Source organism: Lithobates pipiens, unplaced genomic scaffold (genome assembly GCF_037356315.1).
Source record: "Lithobates pipiens isolate NorthernLeopardFrog02 unplaced genomic scaffold, aLitPip1_a1.2 Scaffold_19, whole genome shotgun sequence".
NCBI classification, from domain to species: Eukaryota; Metazoa; Chordata; class Amphibia; order Anura; family Ranidae; genus Lithobates; species Lithobates pipiens.
In genome coordinates, this window is record NW_027507764.1 from 307063375 (window position 1) to 307090754 (window position 27380).

Consider the following 27380-nt stretch of genomic DNA (forward strand, 5'->3'; position numbering starts at 1 on the left):
AAAAGGTGTAAAACACAAACACACTGATACTTTGTAATCCTATTGAATTACATTACTAAATAAAATTAAATTGACCTTAGTTTGCCCCTAGTGATTTATCCAGAGCCCTTGCCTGCAGTTTTACTTTACTTTGTGTCTGGAAACTGCAGAGCGACCATGGTATCAAAAAAAGTGCCTCTACATCAAAAGTGGCATATGACCTGTTGGAAAACAGCCACGGCGATACAGAATCGCTTGCAGAATTGAGTGATAGCAATTCGTGGGGAAGTTTGTCATCAGGCACGGAAAGAGATTTCAGCGATGATCCTGCGACTGTGCCCAGTGATGTGCAGATCTGAGCATTTGCAAGAGTACTCGTACTCATGCAAATGCTCCGACACCTAAAAACTATACATTTGTGGTACAATTTGAGCCCATACAAAATGAATGGGCTGAAATTGCTATGCAAAGATCACATGCAATTTGAACAGGAATGCTGTGCCATTCCTTTATGAAGTGCATGCTGTTTCCCCCACCGCTGCTGTGGGAACCTAGGCATGTCATGGGAGTTAGCTATGGATTAAATTAAATGAAAAAATATATTTTTTTTTATTTTGGATATAATATAGCTAAAACCTGTGAGGTGTTTTTTCTGCATCTGTATTTATTAAGGAAAAACAGTTTTTGTTCAACACATGAAAATATATATTTTTTTGTACATGTTTTAACACTAAATGGTATGGATTGTTATTCTAGTAATACAAAAACTTCACAGGGATTCCTGAACCTCCCTAACTAAAGTCAATGTTTAAATAAAAGTTTTTTTTGTTTTTTTTTAACATAACGCTTTAAACTCCTCTTGGGGCTGCTTTTAAGTATACTTATGTATTCAACCACCTCCCCCAGCATTGCATGGCTTAAATTAAAATTGTCTCTGAGCCCAGGTTCACATATGTGTGATCTCAGACATTGCATGTGATGTGTTCCTGCACCGCAGGTGCCAATCACATGTGATGTCTGTGCATTTCGAGTTCAGCCATACGATCGTATGGCTGAACTCGCATTGGATTTGCACGAAAATAGTGCAGGGACTTTTTTTTACCTGCAATAGACTTGGATCCTATTGGTGTTCTTACCCATACGATCTGATTCATGTGCAAGTTCACAGTTTGCACTGCGATCTGTGAACTGATCTGGAGGTGTTATTAACATTGTACTGACAACCGCAGAGGCAGTGGAGGGATGCCATGTGGGAAATGGCGCTGTAATCGCGCTGGTTCCCGCATTGCACATATGTGAACCTAGCCTGAAGGATGATAAATAAGTTCAACTATGACTGGTTTCCTAAAGCAAATCCGGTGCCCTGCTGGTCACAGGCTCCCCAATGTGATCCTGTACAGTGCAAAACCAGTGGTCCAGTGATATGAATATGAAGGTAATATTGTAGATTAAAAAGCTGAGGACAAGCTGGCTTTTTTTTGTTTCATACTATTGGTGGCAAAAATCCCACCACACCAAACACTTTCAGTGGCGAAACCTAATTAAGAGCTTTGATGAATGGAGGGAAATGATTTAATTTCTTATAACTGAGAGTCAAAAACATGTTATAAAAGAGAATGATTTTTAGATCATGTTGCAGGGTTTCACAGATTTTAGAGTATCTCCCCTTCACTATACAGTACTCCACAGTACTAATACCACAACTGGCATTTTGTGACCCATTTATAAAATGCAGGCTGCCGTTTTGGGTCTACAAGGCTTCATAGAGTTGTCTCAGAGCTGGTCTTGACTCACCAGCCCCATGACAAAACACGGAGAGAAAAAACGGTGCCAAATAGAACTGAGGTAAACAAGCCTCCATATAACTAAAGCATCTACAATTTAGGTTCAGCACAGATGTCTTGTAGCATCCAAATAATACACTGGCTATAAAGTATAGGATGAGCCTAAGGCATAAATGATTTATCATATGGATATGTATATGATTTACAGTATTTCTTTCTAAATAGTTCTTTCTTTTTTTCTTTCTTCTCATGAATCAGTAGAATATACTGATACTTCAATAGTAATTCGCCATTTTTATCATTATAACTACATTAGTTATTCATTTTAAACGTATTTACCCTAAACCATGTTCATATTTCTAAAACCTCTACTCAGTTTTTAAAAGTCTGCCTTGGCAACAAATATCTCAGATACTGTTTTTCATCTCACAAAATAAAATAAAAAAACCCCAACAGATTACTGCTCGCAGTTTTGTTTTAATTGTGTTATAATATTATCATCTGCCTTATGTTTTATATCATATTGTGAAGCCAATACATGAAAATATGTAAAATGCAGCACAGTATGTTGTAATGCATTAAAATACAATGAAAGTGCACTACAAACAAACTAAATTCGCAAATTCTTTGAGTACTTGTTATGACAAATTTATCGGTTGTATCTGATATTGCTGATAAAATGCACGCATGCATTTTTTAAACATTTTTGTTTAACATACAAAACCCATAATTATAAAATGCATGTAATGTAACACCTTTGACAAGTCAACAGATTTTTTTCTCTACAAATTAATCTAAGGTAATTACCTATTAATTTGTGTTAAATGGAATGCCACAATTGGTAATTTGTGAAAACATGAATATTAATTCATTTTATCTTAGAAAAGTACATTTTTGGTAGTTCTCTCTTTGTCCACTTATAGGATTTTCAAGCACTACTTCCAAGATGTACTATGATATTTAAAATACTGTGTGTATATATATATATATATATATATATATATATATATACATATATATATATATATATATATATATATATATATATATATATATATATATATATATATATATATATATATATATATATATATACATATATATTATATATATATATATATATATATATATATATATTTTATACAACTTATGCATGTAAAATGCATGTAATAGTTTAAAACTGATGTAATATATGACTTTTCTATCTCATAGATTTAGGTTTCAAGGAGCGATTTTGAAGGAAAAAGACTGAGTTAGGCTGCCTTTTGTATAATGCACCACAAAAAAGGAATCAGGTGCCAAAATGGAAAAAACAGGTCCAGGGAATATCATCACACGTACAGTCCATAGCTGCAAGAGATAACCATTGGAGGGGGTAGCAAGAAAAAAAACATCAAGTGGTCTCTGTAAAAGCGCTAGGAAATTGTGCAATATGTCCTGGAGGTGCACAGTGCCCAATTGATGTAAAAAAAAAAAACAGCTCACAACCATAGTCACAATAAAAAACACATAAAAGAAAACACAACTGGCCTCATATTCTGTAAACAATCTTGACTGGCTGGTTCCATTGTAGCAAATCATATACCATAGCCAGCTATTGCCCCAAATCCTATCAAGAGATGCAATGTGGAGGCTACTTAAAAAATGGTAGAGATGGTTTTTTTTTTTTCAAATACTGCTGCTTAAAATCAAATATTTAAATTGAAATATGTAAAATTCTGGCAAGGTACAAGGGTTTGTATGTATTTAATAAATGTTTATAGAAGCAAAATAAAGATAAATTGCATCCTGTAGACAGTGTACTACTTTGCAAAAAAAAAAAAAAAGACCTAGAAACGATATTGCTTCATAGACAAATGGTCATTATCAATAAAAAGCTCAAAACATTTAATGGTAATTTCTAAAAGTAGTAGTCAAAAGAAAACAGTCAGAATCCACCCTGTATTAGTATGGCCTTAGCAGAGTATATTATGAATGGTAGTCATGGATATTGCACTAAGCCTCTTTGTGACTAAAGGTTATATGTCAAATGATGGGCCCTAGTGGTATTTATACCAGAGTTCTAAGAAAACCCACAATATAGTTGTGGGACCATTAACAGATCTTTTTAATCAATCTCTTCTAGCAGGAGAATTTCCCCATGAGTGGTGAAAAGCTAATATTGAAGGCCAGAAAGGTAGAAGCTGGCAATTATAGGCCAGTGAGTTAAACATCAGTTGTAGTCAAGTTTATGTAATCACTTCTAAAGGATCCCTGATCACTTAAAAACATACAACTTGCTGGACCCAAAGCAGCATGGCTTTACTGAGGACAGATCAGAATGAATTATTTGACTATATCACTAATGTTTTGTTTTGTTTTTCTCAAATAATTATTTATTCACTTTTCAAGTTACATGGTGAATATCAAATGACATGTTGTAAATTCCAAGTAACAATACATAAGAGAATACATTCAACGGAGTCATGTGTCCATACAGTATTGGTGTACATTTTGTGTCTCAAGCAATGAATGTGGGTCCGAGTCCACTGCCCTGGGACAGTCACCCTTTTTGGGAGCTAGCTGTGACTGGCGAGGTGGCATATTGCCAAGAATGCGAGTTCTGTTGTAATGCTAAGATGGGGGTTCATCAATATGCTCCATTAATCAATATTCACCTGGAGTTGATAAATCATAACTAAACTAAAGAACTTCAGAACTGTATAAGCTTTGCAAACTATGGATCAACTGCAGTGTTTAGGTAGGTTGAGGTATACTAGTGCCAGTGTGAACAGTAATATCACTAATGTTTTGAACCAGAGTAGAGCTGTGGACATAGCCTATCTTGATTTCAGAAAGGTGTTTGATACAGTTCCACATAATGCTCTAATACAACAGTATGTACAAGCTAGTATTTAACCCTTGGGTGGTTCAGTGGATATGCAGTTGGCTAAAGGACAGATACCAGAGTGTGGTTGTAAATGGGGTTCATTCGGCACAGAGACCAGTCACTAGTGGTGTACCACAAAGGGTCTGTAATAGGTCCTGTTTTTTTTTACTCTGTATGAAACTGATATAACTAAAAGGTTGTTTGGCAAGGTATGCCTTTTTGTCAATGACATAAAGGTGTGCAGTAGGGTTGATATCCCTAGAGGTGTCTGTAACATGGAACGTGATTTGGCATTGCTGGAAGATTGGTCAAAGCGGTGGAAACTGCAGTTCAGTGCTTCTAAATGTAAAATAATGCACCTAGGGAAAAACATTTGCTTGACAGTGTACAACATTAGGGGTACAATATTGGCCTGCACTACAGAGAAAAAAATTACAATATTTACCTCAAACAATTGATAACAATGCCAGAATATATTTTCTATAGTATAACGCAGAAAAAGTATGTAGTGCACAACATTTGGCATCTACAGAACAATCCGGAGCTTCATTCAAATATAGGGCTGTCAAAAATTGGGGAGAGGTCTGCCCCACACCTTCTGAAGTTTACTAACTATACAATATTGTGTATAGTTTGTAATATTTTAGGACTAAGACTAAATTAGGATTGTGCGTTAAAATGTATTTGTTATGCTTTTTTGGAATATGATGCTATACAGTAATTCATATTCTATTGAGAATAATTCATTAAGATTATTTTTGATTACTGTGCTTGTTGCACTGCTTAATTAAATAAATTGTATGTCTATATTTTTTACATAGCTGTTATAGTTCAATCTGATTGTGATGTACCCTCCATCGCCATCCATTACTTAGTTTTTGGCAACAGGTTGTTTGCTACTGTAAGTAAAAGAAGTGATAAGCAAATTATAATATTTCTGGTGCCAAAAGGAGACAAAACATTTTGTGCATGTATACCTTATGCCGCATACACACGATCAAACAATCCGGTGGAAAAGTCCGGCGGACTCAAGTCCGCCGGACAATCCCCCCGTGTGTAGCCTCCGGCTGACTTTTTTTACCCAAAAGTACGGCGGACTTAGAAAGTCGTTTTGCACTCCAATCTTTCCGATGGACTTGCATTTCGGCGGACAAACGGCCGTGCATATGCCAGTCCGCCGTACTTTTGAAATGAACTTTTCCCGCCCGGACTGTGACATCATACTTGGCGGGGATATCATCCGGTGATGTCCCTATATAAGTCGCCGTGCGCCACGTGCCCGTTATTGTGAGCAGAGAGAGCGACGAGGCAACATCTGAAGAGAAGAACAGAATATGACGACAACGGTGACAGCGGTGACAGAAGACCGGGCCACCGCCTGTAAAAGAGCTAGAAGAAGGCACGGCGGCCCGGCAAGAAGAACCGAAGAGGGGGACAAGACCCCCGAAGTCGAAAGAAGAGGGTGGCACCAAAGAAGAAAGACGGGCTCCTCCGCTAGCAAAAGAGCTAGAAGAAGATAGCCGAGGAGTCCGGCGAGAAGACCCCCGAAGACGGAAGACCCCCGGAGCTGTGCAATAAACTATTTTAACCCTTGTGTGTTGTGTTTTTTTTTACTTTTTATTACAGGTGAATGGGTAGGGGTACATTGTACCCCATACTCATTCACATAGGGTGGGGGCCGGTATCCGTGGGCCCCCTTATTAAAGGGGCTCACGGATTCTGATAAGCCCCCGCCCGCAGACCCCGACAACCAACGGCCAGGGTTGTCGGGAAGAGGCCCTTGTCCTCATCAACATGGGGACAAAGTGCTTTGGGGTGGGGGGGCCGCGCTGCCCCCCCTTCCCCAAGGCACCCCCCATGTGGAGGGCACGTGGCCTGGTACGGCTCAGGAGGGGGGGCGCTCGCTCGTCCCTCCTTTCCTGGCCGGCCAGGTAGCATGCTCGGACAAGGGTCTGATGTGGACCTGGGGAGGACCCCCACGCTGATTTTTTCGGCGTTGGGGTTCCCCTTTAAGTCCATACCGGGTGATGGGGCCAGCAACGCCTCCTTCGCTGGCCCCGGCTACCTGGAGACGTGCTCAAAATGAGCGGACTTTCCTCCGCGTGTGTGGGCAAGTCCGTTCATTTCAAAAGTACGGCGGATAGTCCGGCGGACTTAGTACCCGTATTAGTCTGCTGAAAAAGTGCTGTGTGTGGGCAAGTAGCTCGTTCGGAAACTCCGGCGGACAGTCCGGCGGGAAGTCCGCCAGACTAAGTCCGCCCGATAGTCTGCTACATGTGTACGCGGCATTAGGCATGTCCTCTGTTGCAGAATGCTGTGGTCATTTAAAAATAAAGCACTTTTTCTTCACTTGTTACACTTTTCATATTACCACTGTTGCCAATTGTCTTAAACATTTGAGGTTCCTTTGTTTACGTAAAGCTTTTGCCATTAAAGATTGTTTTTTCTGGGTGTACCACCAAAGCAAGCTGTGCACTATGGCGTCACACATGCAGGCATGCTGCTGAGCCCTCTGCTTCCTTTTCACATGCATTGTTTGACAGCATTAAGCTTAAATAAATATGGAAGGAACAGAGACCAGTGCTACTGCCAACAGGCACAGTGCTGGGTTGAAAAAGGGCTCAGGTAAGTATATCAAGAGGTGTCGGGGGGAGGGTGATACAAATGCTGGGATATTGTTCACAATAATGCAGGGAATTCATTAAGGTACATAAAAAAGTTTTTTCATTACAGCCATTTCAATACAGACACATGCAGCGATGTCATTATAGCCACACAAGATGAAATTATGTAATTATAGCCATAGAATAGAGGACCCAAATCTGTCTGTTCACATGATAACAGCATTAAGCATTTTAGCAACAGCATTTACCAACTATAGCTAGAGAAAATCAAAATATATATACACATACGGTTGAATGTTGTGCATATATTTACAGCAGTGTAAGATACAAATATGGCATCTGTTGAGAAGGAGGAGCAATTATGTAAGGTGACTAGGTAAGGAGGTCAAAATGAACCAAAACATAACTAAGATACTGTGATGTATCATATTGCCTTTTTAAAACATAAGGTATTTATGTGTCATTACTTTTATCACTACTACTTTTAAACCTAAAAGTTGTTTATTTCTCATGTAATGATAGTATGCGGGGCCATGTAGATAACCCCGCTATGTCACAGTTGGCAACTCTGAGACTCAGTACCATAATACAACTTAATATACCACTTATCTAACTTACATGTAGTCACTTCTGGCCTGTTACACCCCTAATGCCCGGACTTTCTGGCAGACTAGGTCCGATGGTCTTCCTGACGGATTTTCGAGGGGAGTTCCGACGAACCTTTCCGAACGAATGGACTTGCCCACACACGAACGAACTAAGTCCATTCGAAAGTCCATTCTGAACGTGATGAAGTAAGATGGGACTAAAAAAGGAAGTTCAATAGCCAGTAGCCAAAAGCTGCCCTTGCGTCGTATTTGATCCGTCGGACCAGCATACAGGCGAGCGACAGACAGATTTGAAACATGTTCTATTTCTAGGTCTGTCTGATTTTTTTTAACGAAAAATGATCGGATTAGCCCACACATGATTGGATTGTCAGACGGAATGATTGCGTCGGGCCTTGTCTGCCAGAAAGTCTGGTCGTGTGTACGCGGCATAAGTGTCATATACTGTATGGACTTCATGGCTTCAATGAAGTTCGATTTGGGCACCAACAGCAAGAGAAAAACCTTTCAAACTATATGAGAGGGCCAAAATTATATATAAAAAGACCGACCATTAAAAAAAAAAAAACTGTAACATACACAGCAATTTGAAAGCACAGTAGTAACATATATTTGACCATGCCACACATTTTACAAGCAAAACAATTAGAATCATATGTAGATCCTTGAGCATAAAAGTATTTTTGCAGCTTACAACAAATCAAAGATTTAAATACATAAACATGTGATATATAGATAGATAGATAGATAGATAGATAGATAGATAGATAGATAGATAGATAGATAGATAGATAGATAGAGCATTTTCAGGCCTTTCCCAACCATTCCTGTATGGCCACAATTCACTGTAACTACTGTACTGGTGCTATGAGTAAGCACCAGTAGTTACGTTGTGAAACATGTTAGCGATCTATTTTATCTTTTGCTGTATGGATTTTTACTAATAAAGATATTATCGTTGGAGTGTGGCCATCCGGGTTCAATTTTTCTTTGTATAGATAAGAGGAGTGGGGGAAGTTTTCTTCAGTCTTAATACAATTCCTGTGCTAGAGTGATTATTCTACTTCTCAGTAAATACAGTACAGTGAGTTAATGTTGCCACGCTAGGACAGGTAGTACATTACTGGCAGGATCACCTCACAAACAAAAGTCAAAAGACACAAAATCAAGGCTTTAATAATCTGCAATATATGAAATTATTGCTCTTGGGTTTGGATAAACATTAAGTGCTGGGCAGAAGGGAAGTGTGAGGCATAAGGACACGCAAAGAGAAAATAAGTTAGAGATTAGAAATAGAGAGGAATGAGGCCTAGGGAGCAGAGAGAGACCAAGAAGTATAAGAATGGGTGTGAGAAAGATGTATAAACCTAACAGATAAAACTGAAGGACAGAGTCAATAATATAGCCTAATAAATAGAAAGATATTGTTTTAAAATACCAGGCTATGTAAATCTGAAATATAATTTCCAATTCAATGATAAAAGATATCTTCAGAAATGTGGATCTCAAGCCACATAGTCTTATACATTGTGCATGCTCCTGTATTTTTAGGCCCCATTCACACCTGAGCGTAGTGTTTTCAGGCAGAGTCGCGCGATTTTCCACAATTTTGCTGCGTTTTTTACCATGGTTTGCCACGATTTTGCCGCAATTTTGTACAGGTCAAAAGGTCACCAAAGTAAAAAGCAGAAAAACGCCCAAATCTGCCTAAAAAAAAAGTTCCAGAATGTTTTAGAGCTCCTGGCTTCAGGCATTTTGGAGTGGAGATGTGAACCATCTCCATAGAGAATAATAGATTTTTTCCCCTCCAGTGTTTTGTAGCTTCAGGCTTCAAGCAACAAAACGCTCAGGTGTGAATGGGGCCTTAGAGATATTCTTCCTGTTTTTCATACCTGCTAAGTGATATGCTGTGAAAGAGCTATGACCACAGGAGACCGAAGATTCAAAAATATGCACATGAATTTAGCAGCTAGTGTCCGAAACTATAAAATAAATAACATGTATTTTTTCAAAGAAAGGGCACTTATATAGTTCAAATATAAAAGTTGTGTTTACTAGCTTTTATTATGAGAATTAGGCATGCATAAAGGCTTAAAAGGATGACAGATGGTAAAAAAAAAAAAAAAAACACAACGCACATAAGTTACATCTAATTTTATTAGAGGTGTAAAATGACTTATAACATCAGACTCGCCAAAAAATTAAAATATAAAAGCTATATACCTTGCTCTAATTAATTATAGCTTAGAATGTGCAGTATAACAAGTGTATCAGCGACCACAGCAGGAAACATTTTTAAAACACTCACATTTTTTTTTTCAACTTTCAGCAAGTTGCTTTCTTTTTCCATGACAAAATGACAGCTTTATTACACTTGGTGATGACAATTTGCAAATTAGTGTTAGAACAATATTAAGAGCAATGACTAAATGGATCTCACAGTAAGGTAAACATGAGAGTTGTAATGGGTTTACTTTAGCTCGTGGTAAAACTGCATGTCTGTATTCGGTCCGGCAAGTCTCCTATGAAAAGGTGTGTGTGTGTGTGTGGTTTAACCCTTAGTATATGTATATACTGTATCTATCTATCTATCTATATATATGTAAATGTATGTGTGTGTGTTTATTAACTCTTACATTTTATTTAATATATATATATATATATATATATATATATATATATATATATATATATATATATATATATATATATATATATATATATATATATATATATATACAAAAATATTATACAGACATGTCATACATGTTATACAGTATGTAGTGTGTGTGTTACACTTAGTTAAAGATACATACTTAAGTATATATAGATACATACATATATGTGTGTGTGTGTGTTTATTACTGCTTACATTTTATTATATATATATATATATATATATATATATATATATATATATATATAGTGTGTGTGTATTACTCTTGGTTGAATATACATATATATATATATATATATATATATATATATATATATATATATATACATATACATATATATATATATATATATATATATATATATGTGTGTATATATAATGAAATTATACATACACTTCAGACATGTTTTATATATATATATATATAGTATGTGTGTGTGTATGTGTGTGCATGTGTTGACCCTTAGTTAAATGCATAAGTAAATATAAATATATATATATATATATATATATATATATATATATATATATATATATATATATATATATATATATAGTGTGGATGTGTGTGTTGGCTCTTAGTTGAATATATATATATATATATATATATATATATATATATATATATATATAGTGTATGTGTGTGCGTATGTCGACCCTTAGTTGAATATATATACATAAGTAAATATATATACAGTGTGTGTGTGCATTGGCACTTAGTTGAATATATATATATATATATATATATACATAAGTATAATAAGTAAATATATATGTAGTGTGTGTATTAACCCTTAGTTGAATGTTACAGACACGTCATACATTTTTAATGAGTGATATGGTAAACGTCACTTTGAGAGATAAGATCACATGCAGACATGCAGGAACTATGATGAGTCTCAGCACTATCTTGTTAACATCTCCCAACAATGTCAGTCTCGCATCTACTGACTAAAAAGAAAAGCAGAAGCCTGGGCAGCCAAACGATGTGCTTGCATGTGTCTCCCTTATGTATGTCTGTGGTTTGCCGAGTACATTGCACAGACGATCCAGAGCCCGAACAAACAGAGCAGTCTATGATCCTAGCCCTGCACTACATCTCTATCACCACTGACACGACAAGGAGTGAACTGGGGGAAGTTAGTCCATTGTTTAGGGATTTTTTCTGTTGACATAACTCCACATAAACATCAGATGTCCCTGATCCATAAAGCAGCAGTGATGAAGCCGGACTCCCTATACCTCCAGAGCCCAGCAGCTTGTATCTAGCAATGAATGGTCACCCTTCCAGGACGGAGTGTCTATACTAATGAAGTGTAGCGGTGTGTGGGTCTCCCTGGTGGGCACGCCATTAGATGACAATGTATACAGACAATGGTGGCACGAACATTCTTTTCGGATACTAGGTAAGAAAGGAGCCGCGCTGCCTCTGCAGTCCTCTCCTCTCCAGCAGCTAAACAAACAATCTCCGCTGTGTTTCTCCTTACCTTGGCTGACTTTGCCCTAACGAACTTCTCTTTTGGAGACGACAATTGGGGAGTTGGTGATGCCCCTCATCATGTCCTCAGAGAGGAAAAGCGACTCCACCACACTCGGGCACACTGTGCAAACTCCACAAGGCTCAGCTTGTCTGCTCAGCCGCTACTGCAGCTCATCGGGGCCGCTCCGATTGGTTACTGATCACTGGCCAGCCTCCTTCTTCTTCTTCTCCTCCCTTCTGCTTTCTTAGCGAGCTTTCTCCTTCTTTCTTTTTTTTTTTTTTTTTAGCTTGGCTTTTTATTCCCTTTTATGCTTGTTCTCCTTTAGCTGGAGCCTTGTACAGGTTGGGGATCTGCAGGAGCAGCAGCGGCAGCGGCAGCGGGAGCTGAGCAGAGAAAAGAGAAGCCTCCATTCCATAAAAGAGCAGCGGCGCCGCTGTCCAGCATTTCAGGAGGTTAGGCGCACCTTCCAGGTCCTGAATATGAGAAATGACAGCATTGTGAGTGAGCGGGCTGCACACACACACACACAGGGAAATGGGGGGGAATGCTTTACTGGAGGCTGGAGGTGTACCAAAGTGAGGAGATGCAAGGAGGTGGAGGCACATGTGTGACAAGATGCTAATATGTTCTTCTATTCTTCCTGTTTATCACGGACTGCTAAACATCCAGCTGCTGGCTCATCCATCAGTCCCATGCTGCATGGAATATTGGGGATGAGGAATGTCCTTTTGTACCATTCGACCCTCAAATTGATGGACTGCTTGCAGCAACTGCCTTACCTTGTAAATTGCTTTCCAATAAAAACCATTATTAAAAAAAAAAAAAAAAAACTAGATGGGCTAACATAATGGCGAAGCTAATTAAGTGTCACGTTACAGGCTCAGTCTTATTTACGCTTGACGTTTAATAAGATATTCCGTACATTTTGATTTAGAATAGGTCCGGCGTACACTGCACGCCCTGTCTGTTTTATAGGAGTATTTTATTTCTTTAGATTTGCATTTCACAGCATTTCCACCCTCCTCAGCTAATTACTGGATCTGTGTTAACCATATGAGCTGGCATCTTTATTGTATGCATGCATAAACCTTAGCATGAATGGGACATCAATACTTGCTTATCTCTTTAGTTGGGTGACACTTTTTTTTTTGTGAGCTACTGAATAGCATAGAAATTGAGTACACATAGCAACAGCAAAATTTAGAAATAAATAGAAAATTTAGCAACGTCAACGTTACAGCTATTATTTACTCCTGCTAAGATATTTTCATGTATTTTTTTTTTTTTTTGCAGCCATATAAGGCCAGGTGCCCCCCAAAAAAAGAGTTTGGGCACAGAAAGTGTCTCTGTCTCTTACTGTATCTGTGTTAACCATATGAGCTGGCATGCATGCATTAACCATATGAGCTCTTAATGCATGCATAAACCTTAGTGCATAAACCTTAGCATGAAGGGGATATCAATATTGCTTATCTCTTTAGTTGGGTGACACTTTTTTTTGTGAGCTACTGAATAGCATAGAAATTGAGTACACATAGCAACAGCAAAATTTAGGAACATGCAACGTCGACGTTACAGCTATTATTTACTCCTGCTCAGATGTTTTCATGTAATTTTTTTTTTTTTGCAGCCATATTGCTAAGGCCAGGTGCCCCCCCCCCCCCAAAAAAAAAAGAGTTTGGCCATAGAAGTGCTTCTGTCTCTTACTGGATCTGTGTTAACCATATGAGCTGGCATCTTTATTGTATGCATGCATAAACCTTAGCATGAATGGGACATCAATATGTGCTTATCTCTTTAGTTGGGTGACACTTTTTTTATTTTATTTTTTGTGAGCTATTGAGTAGCATAGAAATTGAGTATACATAGCAACAGAAAAAGGTAGCAATATGCAACATTGATGTTACAGCTATTATTTACTCCTGCTGAGATGTTTTTCATTTTTTTTTTTTTTTTTTGCAGCCATATTTCTAAGGAGAGTGCTTTGGCCAGGTGCCCCCAAAAAAGAGTTTGGCCACAAAAGTGCTTCTATCTCTTTTGTGGTATTGCTGTTGCATTTTTACTATATATATATATATATATATATATATATATATATATATACACACACACTATATATATATATATATATATGTGTGTGTGTGTGTATATATATATATATATATATATATATATGTGTGTGTGTGTGTGTGTGTGTGTGGCATGTTTATGTTATTGATGCTATTGTTTCAATAGTCATTTAATCTATTCAACAGTTAAGTCTTTAGTTGGATTGTATAATGTATTACAATAACTTAAACATGTCATAGCTGATATACTGTATAGTTTTAAGAATACAGAGCTGCAGGGCAGAAATTTTTTTTTTTTTTTCAGCCAAATTGCTAAGGAGAGCACTTTGGCCAGCTGCCGTCCAAAAAGAGTTTAGACACAGAAGTGCTTCTATCCTCTTTTGTGGTACTGCTGTTGCATTTTTACCCAATATATGTGTGACATGTTTATGATATTGATGCTATTGTTTCAATAGTCATTTAATCTATTTAACACTTAAGACTTAAGTTGGATTGTATAATGCATTACGGTTACTTAAACATGTCATAGCTTATATACTGCATAGTTATAAAAATACAGAGCTGCAGGGCAGAAATCTTTTTTTCAGCCATATTGCTAAGGAGAACACTTTGGCCAGGTGCCGTCCAAAATCAGTTTAACTACAAAAGTGCTTCTGTCTCTTCTGTGGAAATGCTGTAGCATTTTTACCATATATATATATGTGACATGTTTATGATATTGATGCTATTGTTTTAATAGTCATTTCATCTATTTAACACCTAAGACTTAAGTTGGATTGTATAATGCATTACAGTAACTTAAACATGTCATAGCTGATATACTGTGTAGTTATAAAAATTCAGAGCAGCAGGGAAGAAAGTATCACATAAAAATAAGCAAATAAAGGAAGGCAGTTTGAGAGAACGTGGAGGTAGAAGCTAATTATAAAGCAATTAAGTCATAGTAAAGAATACTTATACAGTATGAAGGCAGAAGGAAAGGGATAGCCTTAGAAAAGCTATTGATAATGGACATTTTGTTGTAAGGGGATATGTTTACAGATAATGTTGGAATTTAACTGTTTCCGGTAAAAGATGAGAAGGGCAAAGAGACAAAATTTCTTTTATATGCTCATATTTATTGCATATGGTTTTTTATTAAACAACGAATAATATATATCAGAAGAGGGAGCTGTATGTGGGCAGCTGTGTGCTTTATTAAAAATACCGATTGTCTTTTGAACACAGACATGTTCCTGTTTAAAATAATTCAAGAAAATAAACTTTATTTTTATGTTATAGATCTCAGTAAAGTAGGTAGGATAGCAAAACAAGTGAACTGAGTACAATGATGTTCTTCTGTGCATGTACATAAGAAGACTTCCTCATTCTGAGGTCACTAGTGATACCTTCTCAAACGAGTGAAAATAACTTTCTGAGATACCAGTGATTATGTGAGTGAACCTTATTTAAAAAAAAAAAAGCAAACACTCATGTAATCACTGAATATTAACATACATTAGCATGACAGCTTTAAAAAAAAAGGAACTAATTTGGGTATTTGGGTGCATTAATGCACTGCATTGCAGAAAAAGTACATTTTCATTGTAGATGTTGGCCTTTAAGGTTTTCAAATGCCTTGGTGGGGGGGGGTTGTAAACAGATTAACACTGTTTAAAATAGAAGCCATATATCCAGGGCTGGACTGGGACAAAAATTTGGCCCTGGACTTCATCCAGACTGGCCAACTTTAATTTTGCAAACACGCACAAAAGCAGTATCCTGTGCGCGCCATAGTGACGTCATCTCGCCCCAGCTATCCACACAGCAGGAGCATGGAAACCCAGAAGGAAGTCCGGGTGAAGGGAAAAGCACTCAGCAGCAGTGACAGCATGCTGCTGGAGGGCTTTGCTTCAAAGGTAAGTTTGTCATGTGACAATAAAATCATGCCCACACTACAAGGGCTTGTTTAGGTCCAGGCAGCATGCAGAAGAAAGATTTGCTTACTTGATCCTCCATCCTGCTAGACCGGTCCTCAGAGAGTGTTCTCCCCCATGCTCCTGCAGTCTAAAGTCTTCTGATGTCATCAGAACTGATGCAAAACCATAGCCCTACACTGGACACGATGATAAGTCTTCCTCCACATGAAGTGTTCTCCTTCCCCATGCTCCTGTGGTCTAAGGTCCTCTGATATCATCAAGAACAGACTGGAGGGATGATGCCTTAATGACATCAGAAGACCTTAGACAGCTGGAGCAAAGGGGAAAATACGTTCTGAAAATCAAGGATCAAGTAAGCGAACCTTCTTTTTCATGCTGCCATGGAGCATGGGGAAGAAGAACACATTATGAGGAGGAAGACTTACAGGAGTGGGCCAGATGCATGTCACAGTTGTGATTGGTCAGGTCGAGTTTGTTTTGCATGGAGGGAAGCAACCCTCAGCATAGTTTTGGAGTATCCAGTAGTCCCAGACACCTCACCACTGACACTGCAAAATCTCCAGCCTGCATGATGGTTTTGGGGTTGGTAATCTGTAGGGAAGATCACCTATAGAAAAAAACCCATCCCCTCTATTAGGGGTGACCGCTGCATAGGAAAGGAACATGGTGAGTACAGCAGGCTATTGGGAAGCAGGGGTGGGGGATACTCCCCAGGAATGTCACCCCAATGATGAAGCGGAGAATGAAGACCGATGACTTGAGCTGAGTATGAATATGCTGAGGAGGGAGAATTAATGGCTTTCCCCAATTATTTAGCTCATGTACTATGGGCCCCCTCTCCCCATCCAATACTCCCTTCATCCCATAGGACCACTTCTTCCTATAGAGCTCCCTTCATCCCAAAGGACCCCCTTCATTCCATAGGGTCCTTCTTATAGGGCCCCCCTACATCCAATGCAACTACTTCATTCCATAGGGCCCCTTCATTCCATACAACCCCTTTATCCTATAGGGACTCCTTCTTCCTATGTGACCCCCTTCATTCCATAGGGGTCTTCTTCTTATAGGCCCCCCTAGCACCCCTTCATTCCATAGGGTCCTTCTTCCCATCGGGCTCCCTTTATTCTATAGTGTATTTCTTCTAGGCCCCATTCAACCACCTTCATCCCATTGGGTCCCTATATCTCAAACATCCTCTTCATTCTATAGTGCTCCTTCTTCACACAGGAGCCCCCTAGTTGTTTTGTATTTCCCTGCCCCCTCCAGTCTGCTCCCCAGCCCCCCTCTCCCACCTGGTGTCCCCTAAGACTAGGCCCACAGCTGGCTCTGCAATATGCAACTGTGCGGGATTGGCCGGTTACCTGGAAGGGTTCCTGCAGTACCATTATACTCTGGCCTCCCTTGTCCACTCCCAGGACCTCTCTGCCTGTTGGCTTCTCTCAGGACTTCACACGGGCAGCTCCGTCTCATTTAAACTCACAGTGACCATCACTGGGTAGGCAGCTGAAGATAGCCGAATTTTGCCGGACGAAGCCAAAGAGCTGTCAGAGAGGAGGGGGGCAGGGGAAGTCAAGTGGCGATGGAAAAGGAGGAGCGTGGGCTGGAGGTGGTTGAAGTGTGCAGTGTCCAGAAAGAGCCAAAGTGCCTTGCGCTGCGTCCGGAAGTAAAACAAGTTCCATACCTAGTCATGAGCAGTACAGCAGTGCTCTGTCACTGAAACTGGCCCACTGAGCCATCGGCCCACCCGGTAGTCCCGATGGCAAGTACATGCCTGCATATATCAAAAATGCTGTTGAATGCAAATCACTACACAACTGATGCATTTTGAGTATATATTTGTTTAGTCTAAAAAAGTTAAGAGTGTTTTTTTCTTAAAATATTGCCTGCTTGTGTGTCGAGCTGGGTCTTACTACTGAGCCAGCTCACTTTCTGTCCATAAATACCCTTTTTCCTTTTTTGTAAGTGTATTTATTTTTTTATTTCACAGGTTCCTCTACCTTCCTCTACAGCCTTTATAGATCAGCTGGCAGGAAAGCATAGGCATTCTACCATCGTATAGTGTGAAGTGGTCCTCACTACATTTGCCATTAAGTAAACAATTGCTGACACAGAGGGGCCCAAAATCCAAGGATCACCTTTTGACGTTCAAGGAGCATAAATCACACATAAACTATGCATCTCATTTCCTGACTACCTCTCAAATTTTTGGAGACCATGAAGCCTTGCACCTGACTACTGATCAGGTGCAAGGCTTTGTCAATTATGGGCAAAGAGCACTGTCAAAACCTTGATTATACAAAGTGATGATGACTTTGTCCAATCACGGTTCAGTGCTCATAGTCCTACCCCCCCCCCCCCACTATAAAAGGTTCCTTCCCCAGGAAGCTTCTGCAGTGTTTTGTTGGAGTGGAGATACTGTAGATAGAGCAGGGCTCAGTGTGCTACTAACAAGTCACCAAAGCAGTGCAGTGTTACAACAGTGATAATCTGGATTTTTTTAAGACTTTGCATATTACAGTGATGATAATATAAGCAATCTCTATGTGTGTTTGGAATTCGCAATACCTTTGTTTACTATTGTGATAGCTGTGATTGGCCACAGCTATCACATGGTGATAGGCCCTCTGCCATATGATCACTGTGACCAGTCACAGAGATCACAGTAGTAAGCAATGGTGTCATGAATGACATGAATGGATATGTGACTGCTGTGATTGGTCACAGCGTTAACATGGCAGCAGGGTGGATCACAGTAGCCTGATACCATGATCGGTAGTCTGCTGCATCCAGTGGACACAGCAGTCACAGATGCCACTGTTAGTACTGACAAGGTGCACTGCTGGGAAGACATAAGGGAGGAAAAGTCAAAACACCCTCCCACTCCTCAGTTTAAATGAGGGCACATTTAATAATCTTTTTTGGCAGTTAGTAATGGTAAAATATAAAGCTCTACAACCTAAAACTGCAGTGCCTTCTATTTTGACCTTGCTTATAGATTGTGTCACCAACTTGACACATGGCAAGTAAAAGCAAACATATTTTATTTAAATTGCAATGCACCTCCAAACTTCAGAAGGAGTTAATTTAGTACAACACTCTACCCCTATAGACATCCCCTTTTTTTGATCGTCTAAATGCTGCCTGGGCTACCAAACCTATCTTCCTCTCCCCTCCCTGTTACAAGTAGAACTATAGGCAAAACATGTATTTTTATTTTGGATAGAGTAAGGAAGGGTTATAACCCTTGTTAGATTTATTTTTACCATCTGTGTACCATTGGAGAGATTTCCCTTCACTTCCTGTCCCATAGCCAAAAGGGAAGTGAGAAGAAATCCTTGCAACCTAATGGAATTCTTTGGGGACCCCCAGGTCACCAGAAGTAGAGTCTCCATTGGAAGATTTGCAATCTACCGTATATTAGTTTTCTGGGCACAACCCAAAATGTGGGATTTTCTTTTACTTTCAAATGATAATGGTAAACAGGACAAATAGAGAAGGGGAATCCCCTTAATGGGAACACAGACAGTAATACAAACTGTCAAGAGTTCTAATCCCTCTGCACTCTAAAACAAAAAACGGTTTTGCCTTTAGTTATACTTTAAGCTTTTATGTAGCAGCTGGGGGAGGAGCAAAGAAGAATACTAGAGTCACTTGTGTGATAGTTCTGAAATGGTTGTGTCCAACAGCAGTCTCTATGCTTTTGTATGTCTGAGTGGAAAATTGTACAGGTAAAAGAAATGCCTACATTATGTTAAATGAAATGGATAGTATGGCAACAGGCTTTCTTTAAAGATGACCTGAGCAGTTAGAAATGTTAATTATGCTTAAGCAGTACCCTAAAATTGTACCTTTTGTATGGCAGTGCACTTCCTGAGCACACAGGTATACCCCCATAGTAAGTAGCTTTCTATGGGTGCACACACAGAGGAGGAGGAGGAGCCAAGATCACAGATGGGCATACCAGAAGAGGAGGCGTTGGGGCTATTTTATGCAATTCTATTGAACAAACCAGGTAAATATACAGTAATTGTTTTTTAATGTTATCCTGAACAACCAGTGTAAGTGGCATTAAAAAAAAAAATCACCTCAGAAATGCAGTATTTTTGAGCAACTGTTTTCTATCTTCTTCTGCTGTCTATTACAAGTAAACGATACATGAAAAAAATAACCCTGACATTTTTGTCATCTAGGAACTATTTTGATAATTTTGTTCTCTGATATAACAGAAAAGGGAAGGAGAGAATAACATGTCATTATTACATGCCCCTTTCATTCTAAGTTATGCAACCTCTGCTCAGTGTCAAAGCAAAGAAGTCTAAAGGCTACCAATTCCACACAAAAAAAGACTGCTCTTCTTCATAGCAGCTCCATAACCACCTTTAATACCTGTGATCTTAAAAAAGGGAAACAAGTTGAAAAAAAAATGTATAGATCTCTCATGAAGAAAAAATGTGAGCGGATTGTGCAGCTTAAAAAGTCAGGGTCAGCATAATGGCCAGCATATTTTTGAACTGTCTTTGAATCATAGGTGTACGAAGCCTATTGCATTGGGATGTGCACCCCAAAACTCAAACATGCATTCAGGTGGGTATGTGTATATACAGTATACACACACACACACACGCATGCTTTTCATCTTAAGGCTGATCTGGTCAGAGGTTGAGAGAGGGGTTGAGAGGAAGGAGGGTGAGAGAGAGGGGTGAGAAAGGGGAGAGTGGAGGGTGAGAGAGAGAGAGAGGAGGGTGAGAGAGAGGGAGATGAGACAGGGAAGGTGAGAGAGATAAGGGGTGTGAGAGAGAGATATAGAGGTCAAAAGGAGGGGGAGAGAGTGAGAGGGAGAGGTAAAGGGAAGAGAGAGAGAGGGGGTAAGAGAGGGGGTAAGAATGAGAGAGGTGGTGAGAGAGAGAAGTATAGGGGGTGAGAGAGAGAGAGAAAGGGTGAGAGAGAGGTATGGGTGAGAGAGAGAGGGGCGGGGTTAGAGAGAGAGATAGGGGAGAGGGGGTAAAAGAGAGGGGGATGAGAGAGATTCAGCAACAGCTGGAGGGCCGTAGTTTGAGGATCCCTGGTTTTAACTGACAATTGTGCGGCCGTGCGACTTTGTACCCAAACAAAATTGATGTCATTTTTTTTTCCCACAATTAGAGCTTTCTTTTTATGGTATTTGGTCATCTCTGCGTTTTTTATTGTTTGCGCTATAAACAAAAAAAAAAGCGTCAGATTTGAAATAATTGCAATATTTTGTAATTTTTGCTATAATAAATATCCCCATTTTTTTTTAAAAGCTAATTTTTTCTCAGTTTAGGCCAATATGTATTCTTTTACATATTTTTGGTAATAAAGAAAATCACAATAAGCATATATTGATTGGTTTGCGCAAAAGTTATAGCGTCTACAAAATATTAAGTATTAATATTATTAATATTATTAAATATTAATATATTTTTTTTACTATTAATGGCGGCAATCTGAGATTTTTATCATGACTGTGACATTATGGCGGACACATCAGACAATTTTGACACATTTTTTGGACCATTGGCATTTTACAGCGATCAGTGCTATAAAAATGCATTGGTTACTTTAAAAATGTCACTGGCAGTGAAGGAGTTAACACTAGGGGGCAATCAAAGGGTTAACCGTATTCCCTAGTGTGTGTGTTCTAACTGAAGGGGGGATGGAACTTGCTATAGGAACAGATAGATCGGTGTTCTTACTTTGTATGAACACATGATCTTTCTCTTCTCCCCTCAGAGAAACAGAATCTCTGTGTTTACATACAGAGATCCCGGTTCTCTCTGTGTCACGAGTGATCGCAGTAGCCCGGCTGTCGTCACAACCGCTGGGCACTCGCATCAGCTCCGGGGGTAAGCAGCGGCCATGCGCGCCCCTAGTGGGCACATAAAGAAGTGACGTTACATGACGGTGATTCGCGCAGTCAAGCCATGTTGCCGCAGTACAAATGCGGTGACTGGTCGACAAGCAGTTAATGCTTAAAAAAATTAGGGAGACAGAATGGGAGCGAAGGCTTTGTAATATGGAACAAAAAACCCATCCGGCAATGAAGTCGGGCAAGCTTTTACATTTTTAGTGACCTGCATCACCTCTTCAGCAGAGCTCTGTGCCTGTGGTGGTCCTCTAGTTACTGATTTAGAGACAACGTACCACCTGCTATCTGAATTTTAGGCATAGTGTGGGACCAAACCCTAGGGGTTAATCTCCCCACAAGCATGGATCCCAAATAGTCCCTTTGTTAAACCGAGCATCGCTCCAACGTAAGCTTTTCTCTGTCTTGGAGGTGAGAGCAAGGTTGAGAACAGTGCGAGCTCTGTCTATGTTGTTAATAGGAACAGCTTTAGCGATTTATAGGGGCATGAGAAGTGGATGTAGCCCCGCATCGTCAGATAAATTTCTCTCCAAACATCTACCAGCCCTTGTTGGAAAATAATTTTGGCAATGCTAAAGCTCTGTTTAGAAGGGTGGGTAAGGCAATCACCAAAAGGATGAGTCTTATCTAAACCCTGGTCAAATGCCACATTAGAGTCCCCACCACAGATTACCATGCCCTCTAATAGGTGGGATAAAGTCTGAAACATAGAATGAAAAAAGGGGCATTACCATGATTTGGTGCATAGTAGGAGATAAAGGAGTAAATTTGATCCTCAAGGACCACTTTAATCAAAATATATCTCCCTTCTGGGTCCTTACGCTCCAGTAGGTGTGTGAATTTAAATTTGTGGGAAAATGTAACCACCCCCTTGGTTCTGTCTTCCAGTTTGGCCAAGAAGAAAGTATGAAATTTGGCAAGGGTGAATGAAGGGCAATACACCCTAGGAAAATGTGTCTCTTTAAGGAGGACCGTGTACATTTTTTGTATACAATAGTATTATAGAGCTTTCCTCCATTTAATTTGTGAATTTAGGCCCTGAATATTATAGGATAACACCCTCAAATGGGGCTTTAGAATAGACGCCACTAGCTATGGCTCAAGAGGGAAGGGAACGTCAGAATCAAAATAGCACTCACTCCAATCCACTAAAGAGTAGTAATCAGGAACCCGTAGTCTGGAGGGTTGTGCTCTACTGTCGCAGCTCCCCAGGTCAACATGCCCAAACTAGTCCCTAGGAGAAAAATAAGGTTAGTAAAGAAGAAGAAACAGAAAAAGAAAAAAAAAGAAAAAGAGCAAGGGGGGACAAAAACCACCCCTAAGGCGAGAGGGATTGTATCCCTTAAAACCTTCAAAATTTAGCAAAGTTACCTTCTTTGCCAAGACAGGAGGAAGGGCATAAGTACAACTCCAGCCGCGGTACACTCCATTAAGTACAATATATAAATCACAGGCCAAAGTTGAACTTAAGGCACCCTAAATAATAGTGAGCTATATATACAATCAAAAATAAGACATGAATAGGACTACAAAAGGGGAAAGATCAGGCAGGAGAAAAGGGAAGGAACAGGCAAGGGAATGTGGGGGGAGCAATGTAAAGGGGAAAGGGGCCAGGAAGCAGGATAGGAATGAGGATAAGAAGTGCAAAAAAGAAAAAGAAAACAGCTGGGTCCTGGGACCCTTCAGGGGACACAGAGCACCAGCAATCATACGATCTTTGTTCAATAACTGTCAAGGTGGGAAAAATATAACTGACTCCATCTCGAAGCAACAAAAAAAAAAGACAGAACAAATGAAATGTAAAAAAAAATAGAACACATAAGGGGCTTATTGTGTCAAAGCAGGAGTCATAAGGACTCACTATCCAGTCAGTCAGTATCCCCCTGAGAGCAGAGGCCCACCCATGGGAGAACGACAGCTTAGCCCCTTGCATGTTGCAAGCTAACAGCCTATATATCAACCTAAAATAGTCCAACAAGGCAGATTGGCCAGGAGAACTGGAAAGGCTCTAAAACATAATTAAATGAACAGTTCCACTGAGTAACACTGGAAAAAGCTGACCTTCCAGGAAAAAAAACAGATGAAGAGGAGGAAGTCCAAAGTCAATTCTTTTCATGGGGATAAAGAGTCTTTAGATTTCCTGAATTTGGATTTTTGCCACACCAGAGTCAGAGGACAAGAGGGAAGCTGATGTTTAGCGGTAAGGATGAGCCAAACGCCCCCCGTTTTGGTTCACACCAAAACATGCGAACAGGCAAAAAACATGTGAACACCGTTAAAGTCTATGGGACACAAACATAAAAAATCAAAAGTGCTCACTTTAACCACTTGCCGACCGCCGCACGACGATATACGTCGGCAGAATGGCACGGGCAGGCATATGGGCGTATATATAAGTCCCTGCCTGCCCGCGGCGGTCGGCATTCCTTCGAGAGCGATCCGGGATGAGGGGGCGGCCATTCATTCATGGCCACCCCCTCGCGATCGCTCTCGACGAATGGAAATCCCCCGTGACATCACTTCCTCTCCTGTAATGTAAACACAGGAGAGGAAGTGATGTATTCTCTCCTCCGTGTCGGTATTTTTCGTTCCGACACGGAGGAGAGCGGATCGGTGAGTTGCACCAACACTCTACACACACAGTAGAACATGCCAGGCACACTCACACCCCCCCTTTACCCCCCGATCACCCCCCCAATTACCCCTGCCCCCCAGTCACAGTGACACCAATGTCATTTTTTTTTTTTTTTTTTTTTTTTTTGCATTGGTGTCATTTGTGACTGTAATAACTGTTAGGGCAGTTAGAGTTAGCCCCCTTTAGTTCTAATGTACCCCCCTAACCCCCCCAATAAAGGTTTAACCCCGTGATCACCCCCCGTCGCCAGTGTCACTAAGGCTGGGTTCACATTGCAGCGGTTTATGAGAACGAATGTGATTCGCACCGCACTGCAGTGCAAATCACATCCGATCTCTGTGCGATTCGAGTTCAGCCATTCGCCGCACCCGCCACACCCGCCGCACCCGCCGCAAATTCGCACGGGACCCTTTTTTTGGCCCGCAGCAGAATCGGATCGCATGGGTGTTCACACCATGCGATCCGAGTTTGCAGATCGCACTGCGATATGCGAACTGATCTGGGGGTGTCAGTAACATTTCACTGACACTCCCAGCAGTTCGCATAGGGCAGTGTGAACTGCCGCCGGGAGGCATGCGATGCGGGAACCCGCCGCGGATTCGCGGCGTTTCCGCATCGCTCCAGTGTGAACCCAGCCTAATAAGCGATCATTTTTCTGATCGCCGTATTAGTGTCACAGGTGACGCTAGTTAGGCAGGTAGGTATTTAGGTTCGCCGCAGCTTTTTATAGCGCCAGGGACCCCCATATACTACCGCATAAAGCCCCCTGATTGCCCCCTAGTTAACCCTTTCACCTGTGATCACCATATAACTGTTACAGGTGACGCTGGTTGGTTAGTTATTTTTTTATAGTTTCAGGGCACCCGCCATTTATTACCTAATAAAGGTTTAACCCCCTGATCACCCGGCGGGTGTCATTTGTGACTAATAACTGTTAGGGCAGTTAGGGTTAGCCCCCTTTAGTTCTAAGGTACCCCCCTAACCCCCCCAATAAAGGTTTAACCCCGTGATCACCCCCCGTCGCCAGTGTCACTAAGGCTGGGTTCACATTGCAGCGGTTTATGAGAACGGATGTGATTCGCACCGCACTGCAGTGCAAATCACATCCGATCTCTGTGCGATTCGAGTTCAGCCATTCGCCGCACCCGCCGCACCCGCCGCACCCGCCGCAAATTCGCACGGGACCCTTTTTTTTGGCCCGCAGCAGAATCGGATCGCATGGGTGTTCACACCATGCGATCCGAGTTTGCAGATCGCACTGCGATATGCGAACTGATCTGGGGGTGTCAGTAACATTTCACTGACACTCCCAGCAGTTCGCATAGGGCAGTGTGAACTGCCGCCGGGAGGCATGCGATGCGGGAACCCGCCGCGCATTCGTGGCGTTCCCGCATCGCTCCAGTGTGAACCCAGCCTAATAAGCGATCGTTTTTCTGATCGCTGTATTAGTGTCACAGGTGACGCTAGTTAGGCAGGTAGGTATTTAGGTTCGCCGCAGCTTTTTATAGCGCCAGGGACCCCCATATACTACCGCATAAAGCCCCCTGATTGCCCCCTAGTTAACCCTTTCACCAGTGATCACCATATAACTGTTACAGGTGACGCTGGTTGGTTAGTTATTTTTTTATAGTTTCAGGGCACCCGCCATTTATTACCTAGTCTCACTAGTGTACCCCTAAATTTAGGGGTGTCTACTTTCCAAAATGGGGTCATTTGGGGGGGGTTTGTGCCATCTTGGCATTTTATGGCCTTCAAAACTGTAACGCCCTTAGAAAGCCTGAAGGCGGTGCTTGGTTTTCGGGGCCCCGTACGCGGCTAGGCTCCCAAAAAGTCCCACATATGTGGTATCCCCGTACTCAGGAGAAGCAGCAGAATTTATTTTGGGGTGTCATTTCACATATGCCCATGGCATGCGTGAGCAATATATCATTTAGTGACAACTTTGTGAAAAAAAAAAAAAAAAGTTTGTAATTTTCCCGCAACTTGTGGCAAAATATAAAATATTCCATGGACTCAACATGCCTCTCAGCAAATAGCTTGGGGTGTCTACTTTCTAAAATGGGGTCATTTGTGGGGGTTTTGTGCCATCTTGGCATTTTATGGCCTTCAAAACTGTAATAGGTAGTGAGAAGTGAACTCAAAAATTTACGCCCTTAGAAAGCCTGAAGGCGGTGCTTGGTTTTCGGGGCCCCGTACGCGGCTAGGCTCCCAAAAAGTCCCACATATGTGGTATCCCCGTACTCAGGAGAAGCAGCAGAATTTATTTTGGGGTGTCATTTCACATATGCCCATGGCATGCATGAGCAATATATCATTTAGTGACAACTTTGTGAAAAAAAAAAAAAAAAAAAAAAGTTTGTAATTTTCCCGCAACTTGTGGCAAAATATAAAATATTCCATGAACTCAACATGCCTCTCAGCAAATAGCTTGGGGTGTCTACTTTCTAAAATGGGGTCATTTGTGGGGGTTTTGTGCCATCTTGGCATTTTATGGCCTTCAAAACTGTAATAGGTAGTGAGAAGTGAACTCAAAAATTTACGCCCTTAGAAAGCCTGAAGGCGGTGCTTGGTTTTCGGGGCCCCGTACGCGGCTAGGCTCCCAAAAAGTCCCACATATCTGGTATCCCCGTACTCAGGAGAAGCAGCAGAATTTATTTTGGGGTGTCATTTCACATACGCCCATAGCATGTGTGAGCAATATTTAATTTAGTGACAACTTTGTGTAAAAAAAAAAAATATTTTTTTTTTTTGTCATTATTCAATCGCTTGAGGCAAAAAAATAAAATATTCAATGGGCTCAACATGCCTCTTATCAATTTCCTTAGGGGGTCTACTTTCCAAAATGGGGTCA

General features: G+C 40.5%; 1 protein-coding gene across 1 annotated transcript in view; it reads right to left on the minus strand.

Annotated features, from left to right (window-relative positions):
• Positions 1-12705, minus strand: part of CDH18 (cadherin 18) — a 965040-nt gene extending 952335 nt beyond the window's left edge. Inside the window, exon 1 of the mRNA XM_077492030.1 lies at positions 12029-12705. The gene's annotated coding sequence lies outside the window, so the exon portion shown is untranslated. The remainder of the gene's footprint in view (positions 1-12028) is intronic.
• Positions 12706-27380: the final 14675 nt, after the last annotated feature.